This window comes from Kogia breviceps, chromosome 4 (assembly GCF_026419965.1).
Source record: "Kogia breviceps isolate mKogBre1 chromosome 4, mKogBre1 haplotype 1, whole genome shotgun sequence".
Lineage (NCBI taxonomy): Eukaryota > Metazoa > Chordata > Mammalia > Artiodactyla > Physeteridae > Kogia > Kogia breviceps.
In genome coordinates this window covers 20,721,226-20,740,704 of record NC_081313.1, presented here as the reverse complement: position 1 = coordinate 20,740,704, position 19,479 = coordinate 20,721,226, and positions in this window count along the sequence as shown.

Genomic DNA, 19,479 nt, shown 5'->3' with positions numbered 1-19,479 from the left:
TGAGCAGAAAGCTCGCCTGCTTTCAAATAGTTTAGAGTGAGGAAGATATCCTGGAACAAGATAGAGGTGATAGCTCCACAAAAACATAAATGTAATAAATGTAATAACTGAATTGTACACATTAAAATAATTAATGGTTAATTTTATGTTTTATAAATTTTACCTCATAAAAAATTTAAAGAAGAGTGAAATATAATTATCATGTCCACTTGCTTTGGTCCAAGATCTCAAATATCTGTAGCTGAAAAGCTCCTCACTTGCCTTATTTTTTTTCCAGGCTCCGCCACTGAAATATTTCAACAGTGATTCTCCTTCACCAGTGGCCTTAATCATACAAACAGATTCTCAATCATATGCCTTAATCATGCAATCAAATCACTAGAGGTAACTTTGCAGGTAAATTCCTGGTACCCCATGTGCCCATAAAATTTCTAAACTCATAGTTGAAACCAGAATAATACAAATTAGTTCAATTAATCTATGACAAAGGCAAGAATATACGTATGAGAAAAGACAGTCTCTTCGATACATGGTGTTGGGAAAACTACACAGCTACATACAAAAAAATGAAACTAGACCACTTTCTTATGCCATATACAAACATAAAATCAAAATGAATTAAAGACTTTAAAAGTAAGACTTGAAACCATAAAACTCCTAGAAGAAAACATTCATTGTTCTTTGATATTCATCTTAGCAATATTTTGCTAAGACAATCGTCTTAGCAATGTATTTTTTTGGATCTGTCTCTTCAGGAAAGGGCAACAAAAACAAAAAATAAACAAATGGGGCCATATCAAACTAAAAAGCTCTTGCTCAGGAAAGGAAATCATCAACAAATGACAAGCCAACCTACTGAAAGAGAGAAAATATTTGCAAATGATATGTCAGATAAGGAGCTAATATCCAAAATATATAAAGAACTCACACAACTCAACATCAAAAAAAACAAACTATCCAACTAAAGAAATGGGCAGAGCCTCTGAATAGATATTTTTCCAAAGAAGACATACAGATGGCCAACAGGCACATGAAAAGATGTACAACATCATTAATTATCTGGGAAATGCAGGTAAAAAACCACAGTGAATTACCACCTCATGCATGACAGAATGGCTATTATTGAAAAGACAAGAAATAACAGGTGTTGGCAAGAACGTGGAGAAAAGGGAACCCTTTTGCACTATTGGTGGGGATGTAAATTGGTGCACCACTATGAAAAACAGTATGGAGTTTCCTCAAAAAAATTAAAAATAGAACTGCCATACTATCCAGAAATTCCACTTCTGGATATTTACCTGAAGAAAAATTTTTATAAAATTTCAAAAACATATATGCACTCAATGTTCATTTATAGCATTATTTACAATAGCCAAGATATGGAAGTCACCTAAGTTTCCATGGATAGATGAGTAGATAAAGAAGCTGTGGTATATAATTACAATTGAATATTACTCATCCATAAAAAAAAGAATGAAATCTTGCCATTTGCATCAACATGGATGGACCTAGTAGATATTATGCTAAGTGAAATAAGTCAGACAGAGAGAGACAAATACCATATGATTCCACTTATATGTGGGATCTGAAAAACTAAACAAACGAACAAACAAACAAAATGAAACAGAAACAGACTCATAGATACAGAAAACAAACTGGTGGTTCCCAGAGGAGAGGGGGTAGGCGAATGGGTAGAATAGTTGAAGGTGATTAAATGGTACAAACTTCCAGTTACCATGTAAATAAGTCATGAGGACCTAGTGTACCACATAGGGAATATAGTCAATAATATTATAACAACCTTATATGGTGACAGATGGTAACTATATTTATAGTGGTGATCATCTTATAATGTATAAAAATAAGGAATCACTAGTTGCACACCTGAAACTAGTGTAATATTGTAAGCCAATTACACTTAAGTTAAAAGTGTATATAAATTTAAAAATATATGTGCTAGTGTCTTTTTTTCTTTCTTTTTTGTCTTTTGCCTAGGTATTTATTCTGCCAGATGAAGCCACAGGAGAAATTAGGTTTGTTACAGAAGAAATAAAAGAGAAATGAGGAGTTAATGTCCAGATTTGGCACACAGATGGCTCCTTTCGGTTCCTAGAACAACACTGTCCAATATAAATATAATGTAAGCCATAGATATAATTTTAAATTTATGGAAGGCACATTTCTTTAAAAAATTTTAATCAAAAATATATAAAAATTATTTCAATGTAATCGATACAAAATATTATTGAAGTAGCTTTATATTAGGTTTTTCATTAATCATTCTGCAATGTATGTTGTGTATTTTGCACTTACAGCACATCTGAATTTAAACAATTCACATTTAAATTACTCAGTAGTCACTGTGACTAGTGATTGTTTTATTAGACAGCACAGCCCTAGAAAATATGTGAAGTGCTGATGGTCATATATTGTTGAAAACAGTTATTTTAAAAAATATTTAAAATATTTAAGCTTCCTATCCAAGAACCAGATCTGACTATTTGAATGTTCAGCATTATCATATATCATCAGTAGAAAAACCTCAATATATAATTGAAAAATTAGCCCTTATTTTCTCAGGAAGTGAGTGGGAGTTTGGGAAATTATATGAATCAGGAGGGAAGCACACAGTCACAGACTGGTTGTGTTTTGGCTACAGAACCTGCAAATTTAAATTCTGAAGAGGATGAGTGTTAAGGTAACTGAAACCCTAAAAGTATTTGTTAGTGTTAATCAGGGTGATCTTATGACAAAAGTATAGATTCAGCAGAGTTAAAAGAGCTGTACTACATGCGTAGACATAGAAAAAAGAATGTCAGTAGACTTAAATCTTAATAATGATTTTCTGGTATTTCTTGGATACAAAATTCCATATTTCTGTGAGTGATGAATAGGGTCACTGAGTTGAAGGCCTAACAAGAGCTTTCTGGAGAGTGGCAATGGAAACAGATATCCAAGGTTAATAAGTCGCCAGTCTGTATCAAAAGACAGGATGAAATGTGCATACTCTGGAGGTCTTAAGGTCATGCATGCCAACAAGGGAGGACCAAAGAACTTTCCTGAATCCAAGGACAACAACAACTTAACTTTTCTTCTGTTTGGAAAACAAAAATGAAAACACCCTGTGGACCTCACCAGACTGTCCTGCAGTGGGGATCCAGGTCTACACAGAAGACAATGCAAAGACCAGAGTTCAAATAACAACCTTCCTCTCCAGTTACAGACAAAATCAGGAAAGTCTCTTATCCTATATACACCTTTTAAAACAGAATAAAACAAGCAAAAACAAAATGGAAAGTTCCTCAAGAGACATGCTTATTGGCCAGAAAAAAAAGAGGCTTTTAAAACTAAAGAGACTAGAATAATTAGTAAGTTAAAGTGTTCTCCCACAAACTCTGGTACCCTGAGGCTCAAGAAGCTTAAGAAAAATAAAGCTGCAACATTTCTGCAATTTTGTGTATAAATCTGTCACCATACTATGTATCTATATGCTGCTATTTTGCATTATTATTGTATTCTTCCTCTAATAGAAGGATTTTCAGTCTCCTTCAATTCATTCTTTATAAAAAAGTTTAAGAACCAGCAGGAAATCCATTGCTATATGGGATCCAATTCCAAAGCATCATCTTAGTCCCGTCTTTACATATGTCATAAAGATTCACTAGGCACTGACAGTCATCAGTCTTGAAACCCTTCTATTCCTCTACGAATTCACATGCTAGAGGCCCTCAGTCACTCACAGGACCTTTACCCTCAATGCATTACTTGCAACAATGATAAAATCCCTTTTGTCTCAAGACCAGTCATTTCCCACAGTCTCTCAAACCTTTGCCTCACTTGTAAGCAATCTATATTCCATAGAAACAAGGCCCAGAGTCCCTTATAGGTTGAGCAATTTTGCATTGTATTTCATTAAGAGATGTTTCTGAATCTGTGCTTAAACCCAGTGTGCACAACTTTACCTTCTGCCTCATCCAGTCCTATCATTTCATTGATGAGCTATCAGTAAAGGTATCATTTTGAAATATCTAATATCAATAATGTATCAAAGCCAAACTTGATCTAAGGAATTTACAGTCATTTAGTTTTCTTCAAAACAATTATTTCAGTAATAAATGTCAACTCTAACATTTTATAAATGAAGAAACTGAATATATGGAAGTTAATCAGGGACCAGCATTGAATTCTAGGCAGATGGACTCCCACAGCATGATTTTTGCTTTCCATAGTGCACTGCAAGTTATGCCCTTTACAAGTGAAGGCATTTCTTTCTTCTCTTCCAGTCTAGATATACTCATTCTCTAAAATTACACTCATCTTCTCTCTCTCAAAATAGTTATGATTTCTTCGTTGCCTCTTATATCTGCTGTTTTTTTCTAAGTATAAAATAAAACTATGACTAATCAAGTAAAAGGAGAGATAGCAAAATAAATAATTGTGAGGATAATAGAGGATTCAGCAACAGTTATGGTAGAAATTATAAAGCAAAAATTATATAACTTTAACCCAAATTTTCAAAAATAGAAAAGACATTTTATGTAAATTATATTGCCAAGTTTGAGTAAGGTTATACAAGCAAGGATTCACTATTCTCAAAAAATGAGTGACTAACTTTTTCTGTACCTTGAAAGAATGTGTGTAACACTAGTGCTATTCCTTCCTTAAATATTTGGAAAAATTCATCAGTGAGGTCATCATATCCTTGGTCTTCCTTTTTTAGAAAGTTTTATAAAATGGATTCATAATCCTTAAAAATGAAATCAGATTCTTTACAGTTTGTATTTCTTTTCCAGTCATCTTTGGTAATATAATTATTTAGAGGAATATATCTATTTTATCCAAATTGTAAAATGTAATGTTGTTTATAATATTCACTTGTTACTTTATGGATGTGTATAAGATACAGTGTGATATCCTTCTTTTATTACTAATATTGGTAACTTTTATTTTCTCTATTTTTTTTACCATCTTACTATAAGTTTATAAATTAAATAAACTTTTTCAATGGACTGCTTTTAGGTTTGTTGATTTGCTATACTTTATGTTTGGTTTCTCGTTCATTGATTCCTCCTCTAGATTTTTTATATTCGTTTTTCTTTACATTTGATTTTCCTGTTATTTTCCTAGCTTTTTGAAATGGAAGATTGTCACTGCTTGTCTTCCTATCATCTTTTCTCGTGCATATATTTAAGGTGACCAAGTTCCCTCTAATCAGTGCTATATCTGTATTCTGCAAGAGATAATATGTAATGGCTTATTATTATGTTCAAATATTTTAAAAATTTTGACTTTATCATTTGACTCACTAATTATTTAGTAGTGTACATACCCTTTTTTCCCTTTATCTGTTTGTTAATTTTTAGATTAAATCCACTAAGGTCAGGAAAAACACAAATTATTTTAATATTTTGAAATTGTTGGTCATTTTGCTTATGGCCCAGCATATGGTCAATTTGGTAAATAGTCCATGTACACTTGAAAAGAATGTAGATACTATAGTTTCGTATAAAGTGTTGTATAAATGGATATTAGGTCAAATTTATTAAATTTTTTGTTCAGACATTTTATTTTATTTTTTTGGCTAATTTTATCAGCTATTGAGGAAAATATGTTAAATTTCCCCACTAGATTTATGAAATGTCTATATTTTCTTCCTATCCATATTTTTTTCCTTCATGTATTTTGAAATTTTGTTCTTGGGTACATTCAGAATGATTGCACATATGATAATAAAGGTTAAAACAATAAAAATTTGGGGGGCTATATAAAGACATCTTTGATACTGAAGTAGAATAGATTTTTTTTTCAAACATGTTGCAATAAGCACTGACTGTAACAGGAAAAATAAATGGGCTATAATAATATTAAGAATATCTATTCCTCAAAGGTCACAATTATGAAAGTATAAAGATCAGTCACCAAATTAGGAAAAGATAGTCATTGTACTTATATCTTTTTTTTCAAATGCACAAATGATTAAGCAAAAGATAGATGACCCAACAGAAAAAGAAAAAAAAAAGGCCCGAATACTTTAAAAAAATACTTAATATAAGAGAATATTTAAATGGGCAATGAACATATTTAAAGATGTTCAACTTCATCAGTCATCAAAAAAATGCTATAAATTTACAAATGCAAGAATGGCTAAAATGAAAATAACTGACAATTCCAGGTGTTAGCAGCAATATGAAAATACAATTTATTTTTGATAAAATTTGATATTTTAAATTTGATATTTCCATATTTATCATGCATTGCTGGTGAGAGTGTAAATTTGAAAATGCCTCTGAAAAACTCTTTGAGATTCTCTTCTAAAACTTAACTTATGCCTACCCTATGGCTACATAAGAGCATTCCAAAAAAATATCCATACATTTGTTAATTAAAGCATATGTACTGGAATGTTCATGGCTACACTATTCAAACTGTCCTTTCTCCCCTCCCCCCTCAAAAAAGAAAACCTACCAAACTGCTTAGCAAAAGCTGAATGTATAAATAAAGTATAATATAGACGAGGGGAGAAGTGACGTTAGTAAACTAGCAGCATAGGAATTTCTATCGCTTGTCACCTCAGAAACATCAGTTTGAACAACTGTGCACGAAAATACCTTCACAAGAGCCAAGGATTCCAGGTGAGGGATGACAGCACCTGCGTGATGAACATAAGAAAAGACTCATTGAAGAGGGCAGGAGGGATAGATTCACATTCTCCCCATCACCCCTCCCCCAAACCAGGGGTGGTCAGCCCGGAGAGAGAAAAGTGAGCGTCCACTTCACAGGGGACCCCAGGCCAGGCCACCCAGCACCAGGCCGACTCTGCAGCCCTAGATGGCTCCTGAGGGCTCCCACGAGCCAGGACCCTGGCCAACCTGGCCCCAGGCAGCTCGCTTGCCACCAGGCTCCTGGCAGGCGCTCCCAAACCCAGCACCTCCCGTCCCCCCGCCGCCCCACACCTGCCAGCTCCGGCGGCCCCTGCGGCCCCAGGCAGCCTCTGGGATACCAGACTCCCAGGGTTCCGCGCACGCGCGCTGCCAACCGCGGACTCGCTGCAGCGCCTTAACTCTGGCTGCCACAGACGGCTCCCAGGACGCTCGGCTCCCCGCGCACTTCAGTTATTCCTGGCTGCCGGTACACCCCACGTTGCTGTCCCCGTGGCCCCAGCTGCTGTGGCCCTGGGGTCGCGCGAACCCAGGCTCTGGACCTCAGTAGCCGCCTGCTCCCAAGGACATAGGACCCCGGGCTCCCAGCCTTACCAGTTCTGGACCTGCACGGCTCCCTCAACCCCGAGAGGCTCCTGTGGCCTCAGCTTTAGCCCCCGCAAACCCAGGCTGCCGACCAGGGCCCACGCGTCAGGCCGACTACTGCGGACGCAGGCTTTCAACCCACCTCGGCACCGGGCCGCTCCCAGGGCCCTAGGGCCCAGCTGGCCCCCACGGACATAAACCGTGGACGGTTCCCGCCAACTGGACTCCAGGCGCCTCAGCGCCAGGCCCGCCCTCGCGGACCCGGTTCGCGCTGGCCCCGCAGACCTGGGCTCCCAGCCCGCTCTGACGTCAGGGCCCCATGATGCAGGCCAACTCTCAAGGCCCCAGTTTCCAGACTTGCCAAGCGCCAGGCCGGCCGTGGTGGGCCCAGTGGCCCCAGCCACTTTGCAGGAGGCTCAAAACAAGGTTCCCGGCCTGGCATCGTCTTAAAGGACCTTGGAAGATCCAGGTGCCACCCCACAGGACCCCGGCACCTGGTTGGTTCCCGTAGACCCAGGATGCAGGACCGCCCACGGCATACTGCTCAAGGTAAGTTAGTCAAATTCAGACTACACTAATATTGTGATACGGTGCTGGGTTAGTCCCTTAAAGGTAGTTTAAAAGTTTTGAGGACAAAAGTACTAAAAATAATTAGAGCCACAGTAATTTGTTAATAGATACACAATAGAAAAAGATACACGTATATAAGAGTAGATGTATAACAGAAATTATGACATCCAAAAGATAAAATTTGGGGAAGGGGAATAAAAGCATAGATTTTTTGTATGTGATGGAAGTTAAATTGTTATCAGGTTGAAATAGACTGTTGTATCTATAAGATGATGAATAAAAACCAAATAATTTTGAGTGGTAAAAGCACACTGCATAATTATATGTTTGGATTTCACATATGGAAATATAAAAATCACATAAAAATTATTTTAGAATTGTATATATGTACATTATATGCAAAGGTAAGACATTCATTTGAAGTAGGAAATCTACATTTATCATAATGAACTACTTTAATGAAAGAAGGAAAGGAAAAGGAAAGGGACAGGGTTAAATTGCACTTAATTTCTTCTGTAAAGTTTCATTTTCTATACAGAAAACATAAGTCAAATAAGGAAAACCTGAAAAGATTATGACTCTCATTTGTGGGTATCTAGGTGATTGTCATTTATATCTGCAGCCCTAAGGTTACTATGAGGAGATTTACCTACTAGTTCTTGTTCTGTCAATGAAAAGTTTATGGAGAGGGAAAGTACTTAGAGTCTGTGGTAAATTTCCTCATGTGTAAAATGGAGGACTTGACTTATACAATAAATAATACCCTTTTCTGTTATACCTATGCCTTTTTACTGTTCTACTGCAAACATAAGTCCAAAATAGGTTATGAAACCACCCGCTGAATGTATATAATACATTCACTAAATCTCATGTTTATTACATAGCTCTATTTTTTTTTGTTATTCACAATAGCCAGCAACTATACATTTAAAACTGTATTTTAAATTAGGTTGTAGCACCTAGTGAAGAAAATTAGTGAATATTGTTTTAGTGCAAAACACATCCATATTTGAATATGCAACAAATAATCAATTATATGATTCTCTTACATCTGCAAAATTTTTCTCTCATAGTGCCTCCTAGTCAAGACTTTATTTTTGTCATTTTAGAGCAAACAAAATATAAAATTAGATTTTAAATTTATATGTTACATAAATGCATTATAGTCTCAGCTTTATATTTTGCTATGCATGGAGTCTCTACTGAGTTTGAGAAAGTAAAAAAACAATGTATATTCTCTTTCTCTGGGGAAAAATGTATATAACCTGTTGTAAACGCAAGCTGATTTAACATATTATATGGTAATACACAGAGAAAAAAATCTTTAGTTTCCGCAAGTATTCAACTTATTTTTTCTTGAAATATCTCAGAGACAGTCATTAAAACTAAGATTGTAAATTAATTTTATTATCTTGTGTGATGTTTAAATTTATGTGTCAATTTGGCTGGGCCATGGTGCCCAGATGTTGATCAAACATTTATCTAGATGTTTCTGTGAGAGTGTTTTTGGATGAGGTTAACATGTGAGTTGGTGGACTGTGAGTAAAGTGGATCTGTTACCATAAAGTGGGTGGGCCTCACCCATTCATTTGAAGGCTGTAATTGAATAAAAGACTAACCTTCCCCCTAGCAAGAGGGAATTCTGCAGTAGACAGTCTTCAGACTTGAACTACAGCATTTATAAGTCTCCAGCCTGCCAGCACCCACTGTGGATTTTGGATGTGCCAATATCCATAATCACACAAGCCAATTCCTTAAAATACATTTCTTTCTATATACACAGATCCTTTTGGTTCTGTTTCTCTTGAAGAAGCTTGACTTATGCATCTTAAGACCTACATCTAGAGTTGTTTTTTAAAGCAATGCTACATAATGATGCATATTGCCACCCATTGATTTCTAAAGAAATTTCTTCAAAAGCATTAAGAAGATTTTTATAGCATTGCAAATAAAATTTGATTACTTTGATGTTCTCCATTAGTCATGCTCAGTAGTCTCTTCTCCTGAGTTCCTGTGGTGGATTCCAGAATATGAGCAGGGAAACAACCTTTACAACGTCAGCTTGCATAGCATAACTGGAGAGTCCATAATATGAGCATGGCAGCCCCTTGCACAGACTGGTATCAGAAGTTAACAGGATAATCTGATCCTCATCTTGGAACCCTTGCTCTGGCCAGAAAAGGGCAGATAGCATAGTAAGAGTCTAATATATAACCAAAGTGCTTCCACACTCGGAGTTTTCTAATACTTGCCAAAACTTGAAGCACAGCTTAGCTTTTGCACAACTAACTGTCATCATGAGTGTAGTATATGAAGAAATGGCCGTTTTTATAGAGACAAAACTACTCAAGAGTAACTATGCTACCCTGACATTTTAAGCCTTGTCTCTAAAGATGTAATATGTCACAGCTAGAGTATAACCATTCTCCTTCTTTTTTTCCTCTCTTCCTTCCTTCCTTTGAATAAATTCATTTTTTATTTATTTCTAACTATATAATTCATACATGTATGCATGAATTCACACATGTATCCATTTAAAATATTTTAAAATATTTACATATATCTACAGATATATGTTTGCTTATTTCTCTAGTGCAGTGCCACAAAAGTGGAATATGTTGGTTGAAAGAAATATAATAATAAACACTACCTATTGCTTTCCAAAGAGTCTTTACCCATTTACATTCATATCAACAATGTATGGTATTCCTATTTTCCTCATACTCTAATGAGCATTGGATCTTAACAACTACTTAAATTTGTGTTCAACTGATGAGTAAACTATGTTGCCGCATATCTTGTGGTTTTAAATTCCATTTCCCCAGATAATACAGCGTTTCCCACTGATCTGGAAAGGCAACTAAATCAAACTGGAAAAGCTACTAGTTTTACCACTGTGTTAGTTGTTTTTTTTTTGACAAACAACATATTTTCTTTTCACTTGTCATTTTCTATGTCTATATCTATGATTTTATATTTCATTGGCTAGAATCTATCATTAAAATTTAAAATATCTCCTATTCTCATGGAGCTCTCATTGTAATAAAGGAGCCAGATAGTGAATATGCAGTATGTCAAAGAGGGACAAGAACTAGGAGGAAAGATATAGCAGAAACAGTAAGTTTTGATAGGAAGTGTGGAGCGCTAGGGGTGTAGTGCTCTATTATAAAGAGTCCTCATTCAGGGCCTCCATGATAAGATGAAATTTCAGGAGAGACCTGAAGGAAGTGAAAGTGATGCAGATGCAAAATCATATAGCCATCATGTAGAAGGGGTTCCAGTTTGAATTTAGAGCATGTGCAGAGGTCCTGGGGTAAGAAATCACTTGATGCATTTGAGCAACAGAAAAATAAAGAAGGATAAAGAAAGTCAGAGTAACTATGCAGAAGATAAAGTGGGATATGATGAAAAAGATGTTTTTGTTTTTTCTGTTTTTAAAATAAACAAGAGTACATCCTGTTTGCTAATGGAATGATCTAATAGAATCAGTGTAGAGAGAGAATTTATGGCAGAGAGGGCCATATTCTGGGGTACTTCTTGAATAGGTGAAAAGGGATGGGACTGAATGCAAAAATGGACAAGTTTGCCTTAGCATAGAGCACTGATAGTCCCTCTGTGTTAGCAGGAGAGAATGTTGAATCTGACCACAGTGTATGAATACATACAGTAGTACAGATAGCCATTCTCTTTTAATTGATTCTATGGTCTCAGTAAAAAGAGAAGAAAAGGTACTAGCTAACAGTGAGGAGGAGAGAGTGTTGGAGATTTAAAGTGAGATGTAGGGTATGAAAGAATTATTTAGGGCAGTGAGTAAATTGGTAGACAAAGAGAATGTAGCAAATTAGCACTGAGGGCCAGTGGATTAGTGGTCAATAATTTAAAATACAAATTTGTTATGTATGATTGTATGTTTTTCTTCAGTCAGGGTCTAAGATCTAGGGAAGGAGAGAGTTAGATTAATGAAAGCCTTTTGCTTATTTGTTTCAAGCCTAACCCTTTTTAAAATAAAATGTGAGCATTTGAGACAGACACCTTAAACATTATCTTTCTCTGTGCTTTCTACATCCTCCCCCCGATCACACTGTGTTGTCTATGAATTTTTTTAAGCATCCCCTTCCAAATGCAGTCCCCTCCCTATTCCTTGTAATTTGCCAAATCTGTGGTTTCTTTGAGATTTTTTTTACCTCTACATGGCAGTTTTTCAAAGGAGCCTTTGTTATTATCTCAAAATCAATTGGCTTTAAAACTACAGGTTGTGAAAATCTTATGACATATATATAAGAACCAGAAATAGTTCACCATCTTGGACACATTCCTACATGTAATGAGTCTAAATTTTGTTCTCAAAGGTGAGCAATATCACATTACTTCAAAATTTTTCATCAGATGAGACTGTTTGGCACTCCCACCCTCTTGAATGACTGGAAAATACAGTTGTATATTGACAAGCTTACCCATCCGCTGTCTCAAAACTGCTGGAGGTTGGTGTCAAGGAAAGTGGTGGATATTACTCTTCCTTGTGATTCATTTTGATGCAAATCATTTGCCCTCTTTCTGAGGAAGACACCAATGTCAAGCAATGATTGTCCAGCGTTGTTCTGGGCAGACTCAGAGATGACTTTTACACTGAGCTGTTCAACTCCATGTAGACTTCTTCAGTGATCCCCTGCTGCTACCAACCTGTTCCCATCCCTTGGAAACCTCACCTGCACTTCACAAATTGAGATTTAAGCACAGATAGGATGTAGGCTTTGTGTTTCTTGAAGTTTATTCATTTGCAGGGGTCCTCCAAAATAAATAAGAAAGTAAATCTGATATTATACATTCTTAAAAACTGCTAAATACAGTTATGTATTAAGAATACTAGCCTAAGGCTTCCCTGGTGGCACAGTGGTTGGGAGTCCACCTGCCGATGCAGGGGACGCGGGTTCGTGCCCCGGTCCGGGAAGATCCCACGTGCCGTGGAGCGGCTGGGCCCGTGAGCCACGGCCGCTGAGCCTGCGCGTCCGGAGCCTGTGCTCTGCAATGGGAGAGGCCACAACAGTGAGGCCCGTGTACTGCAAAAAAAAAAAAAAAAAAAAAGGAATACTAGCCTAATATTTGTATTAGTTAACTACCCAACATTATTACTCTGAAATAATGCTTGTCAACATACTTTTTGATAGCCTCTTCATACACAAAATTTTATTCTATCTTCTATAGTGAGAATAGAATGTTACTTGAGATGTGCTACTTACTAGAAGGCTTGATTATTGTTTTCATTATTGCTCGTTAAGGAAACATTTTTCCAGCTTTTTGTTTCATTATTGGTGATATGTTAAGATGGTATTCTATAGCTTGGAATATACAGCATGCGCTACTTCACAAACATAGCTACTAACATTTTGTGGTAATGATACAGTTTTGTGACCTGCAAGCACAGGAATTATTATATATATATGTATTATATATATATATATGTATTTTATATATATATAATTGTATACCTTGAACCATCAAGTATATTCTTGTTGACAGAAGTATTCAATTTTGACTAGGCAAAAAGTGAAAATCAAATATTCCTTTAAATTTTGCACATCTAATACATTTTCCACAGACTAAATTCAATTTTGAACACTTAACATCTTGGTTTTTCTTTTACTACCCACATATGTTCAAAACTTATTGCCATAGACTACATATAGTGACATGATCTTGAGTGAGGTTGTGTCCTTTCATGACTTTAGGTGAGTTTTGACAATGGTTGTTAGAATTCCACCAGACTATTACAGACAGATAGGAAAAGCATAACTATTGATGGAGATGATTCTGATCCACGTAAATATATTCCACGAAACCTATAATAAATGCTTCTCCAACTTAACCTCCACTTTGTCAGTTACCAGGAATGTGGGTGCCATGTTCTGCTACCAGACACAATAGGAAGTATGGTGGAGGGGAGTCATAGATGAAATATGCAAACGTTTTAATAAATACAGTTAATATACCTTTGTTTTTTTAAAAAAAAATAGCAATAAAATTAAAAAAAAAAAACTAGTATTCTGGATTCTCCAGGATCAAATAAAAATCTCCTTGCTAAGCTTTTTGTCTACACAAAATTTGTTCTAACTGAATTGATCTAATTACATCTTTTAAAAATTCCATTCCTTTGTGTTATCTCCCTATCATATAATTTCATCACCTATACTTATCCAAATAATTTCCATTTTACCAAAATATAGTGTTTGAAGCCAAATAGAACCACAATGTAAAGCATTTCTATCTTTTAAATGTCATTTTCTATCATTCATTATTGAGTAATTACTTTTTTAATCTTCTATTTCCCATAAATCCATGTTTTAATGCTGTCTCTTTTATAAACATTGGAAGGAGCCACCTTTTTTAGCACTATCTCCCTCCTAAAAATACAAAATCCTTACTATTAATCCAAGTCCTTAATAAAAGCTATTTTATAGTTGATGGTTAACCAGATCATTTTATGTTTCCATCTTTTCACATATTTATAGGTTTTAATTAAAACATATATTTATATTCTTGTTTTTATTCTGAAGCAATCAAGGTGACAAATATAATGTGATAAATGCATAAGAAGAAAGAGAAAATGGACATTGAAAAGAAAACTTGAGCTGCAGAATGGTATAGATAAAAGAAAAATCTGGTGTTTTTATTTGTCTGTTTGTATTTTTGTTTTCAACAATACTAGGCTTACTTTGTCAACAATACTAGGTTTAATTTTACCACCATCACTTTACTAGCAGTATTACATGCAGTATGTAAATTAACTTGATTGTGAGCAGGTAGTCAAAATCTCTAAGGCTTTATTTTTAACATGTAAATAGAAATAAGAATATGTATTTCATAAGATTGTTTTGAGAATAGAAAGGATGCTCACTTTCCATGTTCCAACACAACTTCTGAATAAATGTTATTTCCCACTTTTCTTCAAGCCTTTTGTGAAAATCAAATGCCATTATCTTTTATAGAAGATGATCAGAGATCAGATAATATCTCCTTTGGAGACATAAAAGGGAAGCAGAAATTTTCATACTAGGGCTGCTGAAAGTTGTTAAAACACATACACATAAGATCCACATGCAGTTCATGAATTCCCTATATCCCATTCATGGATGGTAAAAAATATCTACTGTGGAAGATGTTAATAAAGCAGTTTATGAAGCAATAAGGTCTTATGAAAATGATTGGCCAAATAGTCATTTCTCAGAATTATGAATCAGTCTTGTTCTTTGGGATTTTAATTTGGGCATTAAAAAAATCACAAATAAGCCTAATTAATAAACTAACTAACTAAATAGATATGGAGAGAGAGACAAAGAGGGAGAGAGAGAGAGATGCCCCCTCCTCATTCCAAGATAAGTGAGAAAAACGAAAACTCCATATCTAATGTAGATGGTTTGAAAAGGTATTATTCTGGAAATAAAACTTGAGACTTAATGCAGGCATACCTCGGCTATTGTGGGTTTGGTTCCAGACCACTACAATAAAGTAAATATCACAATAAAAAGAGACGAAAAAGATTTTTTAATTTCCCAGTGCGTAGAAGAGTTATGTTTACATTATACCGTAGTCTATGAAGTATGCAATAGCATTATGTCTAAAAAAATGTACATACCTTAATTAAAAATTAGTTTATTGCTAAAAAATGCTAACCATCATCTGCACTTTCTGTGAGTTGTAATCTTTTTGCTGGTGGAGGGTCATGCCTCAGTGTTTATGGCCGCTGACTCACGAGGGTGGCGGTTGCTGAAGGTTGGGACGGCTGTGCTGTGGAAATTTCTTAATATAAGACAGCAATGAAGTTTGCCACATTGACTCTTCCTTTCACAAATGGTTTCCCTGTAGCATGCAATGCTGTTTGATAGCATTCTACTCACAGTAGAACTTCTTTCAAAATTGGAATCCGTCCCCTGAAACCCTGCTATTGCTTTATCAACTAAGTTTATGTAATATTCTAAATTCATTTTGTCCTTTCGATAATCTTCACAGCATCTTTACCAGGAATAGATTCTGTCTCGAGAAATCAGTTTGTTTGCTAATCCATAGGAAGCAACTCCTTATCCGTAAAGTTGTACCATGAGATTGCAGCAGTTCAGTGTCGTCTTTAGGCTCCACTTCTAACTATAGTTCTCTTGCTGTTTCCACCACATCTACAGTTATTTCCTCCACGGAAGTCTTGAACCCCTCAAAGTCATCCGTGAGGGTTGGACTGAACTTCTTCCAAACTCCTGCTAATATTGACATTTTGATCGCTTCCCATGAATCACAGATGTTCTTAATGACATCTAGAATGCTGAATCCTTTCCAGAAGATTTTCAATCTACTTTGTCTGGATCCCTCAGAGGAATCACTGTCTGTGGTATCTACGGCCTTAAGAAATTTATTTCTTAAATAATAAGACTTGAAAGTCAAAATTACTCCTTGATCCATGGGCTACAGAATGGATGTTGTGTTATGTGTTAGCAGGCATGAAAACAACCTGAATCTAATTGTGTATCTCCATCAGAGCTCTTGGGTGACCAGGTGCACTGTCAATGAGCAGTAATATTTTGAAAGATTTTTTTTTAATTTTCTAAGCAGTAGTTTGCAACAGTGGGTTTAAAGTATTCAGTAAACCATGTTATAAACAGAGGCACTACCATCCAGGTTTTGTTGTTCCATTTATAGAACACAATCAGGGTAGACTTAGTATAATTCTTAACAGTTCTAGGATTTTCAGAATGGTCAATGAGCACTGACTTCAACTTAACCAGCTGCATTAGGCCCTAACGAGAGTCAGCCTCTCCACTGGAGCTTTGAAGCCAGGAATTGGCTCCTCCTCTAGCTATCAAGTCCTGGATGGCATCTTCTTCCAATCTAAAGCTATTTCATCTACATTGAAAATCTGCTGTTTAGTGTAGGGACCTTCTTTAATTATTTAAGCTAGTACTTCTGGATAACTTGCCTTAACTTTTACACTAGCACTTTCTGCTTCACCTTGCACTTTTATGTCATAGAGAGGCTTCTTTCTTTAAGCCTCATGAATCCACCTCTGCTAGCTTCAAACTTTTTTTCTGCAGATCCATCACCTCTCTCAGCCTTCATAGAATTGAAGAGAATTATGGCCTTAGCTCTAGATTAGATTTTGGCTAAATGGAATATTGTGGCTGGTTGATCTTCTATCCAGACCACTAAAACTTTCTGTATATCAGCAGTAGCCTATTTCACTTTCTTATCATTCATGTGTTCATTGGATTAGCACTTCTAATTTCCTTAAAGAACTTTTCCTTTGCATTCAGAACTAGGCTAAGTATTTGTCACAAGTGGTCTAGCTTTCAGCCTATCTTGGTTTTCGGCACACCTTCCTCACTGAGCTTAATCATTTCTAGCTTTTGATTTAAAATGAGAGATGTGGGACTTTTCCATTCACTTGAACACTTAGAGTCCATTTTAGAGTTTTGTATTTATTTATTTATTTATTTATTTATTTATTTATTTATTTTTGGGTCTTCACTGCTGCATGTGGGCTTTCTCTAGTTGCAGCAAGCAGGGGCTACTCTTCGTTGTGGTGCGTGGGCTTCTCATGTTGTGGAGCATGGGCTCTAGGCGCACAGGCTTCAGTAGTTGTGGCATGCAGCCTCAGTAGTTGTGGCTCGCGGGTGCAGGATCAGTAGTTGTGGCACATGGGCTTAGTTGCTCTGTGGCATGTGGGATTTTCTTGGACCGGGGATCTGACCCGTGTCCCCTGCATTGGCAGGCAGATTCTTAATCACTGTGCCAGAGAAGTCCCCACTGTAGAGTTATTAATTGACCTAATTTCAATGTTATTGTGTCTCAGAGAATAGGGAGGCATGAGAAGAGAGTGAGAGATGAGGAAACAGCCAGTAAGTGGAGCAGTCAGAACACACACATATATCGATTAAGTTCACCATCTTATAGAGGTGTGGTTTGTGGCACTCCAAAACAATTACTATAGTACTCTCAAAGGTCACTGATCACAGATCATCATAACAAATATAATAATAATGAAAAAATGTTCAGTATTACAACAATTATCAAAATGTGAGAGATACAAAGGGAGCAAATGTTGTTGCAAAAATGGCACTGGAAACTTGCTTGATGTAATTCAACTACTATGTTTTTCATGATAGGAGCTCTGACCATGCCAGCTTGCAGAGTTCTCATTTGCCTCCGAAATTCTTTTACATGTTATGCTTTCATTATTATCCAAGCTATTGATGCTTACTTAAATGTAATCATTTTCATCTTCATGGTAGTTATTTCCTGTAAGTTTTTGTTTTCCAACAAAATTGAGAATTTTTTTGAAATGTGTCTTATACCTGTTGAATATTTTGAACCTTCTCCAGAATTCAGGAAAATACCATGTGCATCTAAACTCTTTATAATTGTTGTTCAGTGGGTTGTCCAAGTGGTGTGTGAGGGCCTTGATAAAATCATAGGACCTTGGTGATGGCAATATATTTATTTATTTTAGCTGTCTTAATAGCAAATCAACTTATACTTTGCTGAATCTGACAGATTTTGTTACAACAGGTAACTCTCAATACAGACTGGGATTAGGGATTTAGAAGAGATCGATATTATTCATCCCTACAATTTGGAGGTGGTTAAGTTCTCTTTTGCTTCCATCTTCTATCATTTTCAGCTATACTTGATTTATTACTATATACCAGTTACAATTTTTATGTCCTCAGTATCTGTGTTTCTTCAAAATTTCAATAAAACTGGAGTATATGTTCTCATCAACACATCAAACATGTTTTTTCCCTCATCTTGGGATGAATACCTTTTATTATTGATGATATAATATTCAGTTCATAGTTACATTTATCTTTATTTTTTCTTTTATACCAAAAACAGATTGCAAAAGAATTTATGATTTCATCATTCATACTCAAGGCTTTTCTTCACAATTGATGGCTCACACACATCAAGGAATATTGAAATTCATTTTCATGATGACCCTCATCTTTTGCAATAAGCCATATCACCTTTAGCTTACATTGCAAAGATAAAAGTGATTGGCAGAAAAGACAACCATTTACCATTTATGTGAAGGACAAAGTCATATTTTAAAAAATGTTAGCTACCACTAGAGAATAGTATTTGCTTATAAAAGTAAAGCATTGAAAAATTGAAGGGTAATATAGTTCAACTCACTACTTTTATAGACAGGCCTCAAAACCAGAAATAAAGAAAATATTTTTATAGAAGAAATTTGCGTATTCCATTTAAAGTATGCCCATTGTCTGTAAAAAGACAGACTACGTGGATTAAATCTGTACTGTTTGCTGAACTCAAAATATTGAGTAGAGTCAGAAACACCTGTCTTCATATTTTATTATTGGTTGCTTGATCTTGACAGTTCCTTGTACATTTTATCAATGTCCCCATCTATAAAATAAGGGTGATAATAGTAACAATTTTATAAAGGTGATATATATATTCAGTTAGTTTATTCCTGAAGATTATTTACACATTGATTAGCACATATATATTCAATAAATGTCAACCTTAATAATAATAAATTGTACTTTCTTAGAAGAAAAAAGGCTTACAGTAAATCCATGTCTATCCTACATTGTTATTGAAAAGGCATGCTAATGAACTTCTAAAACCCTAATTATGATCACAGACATTTAAAATCATC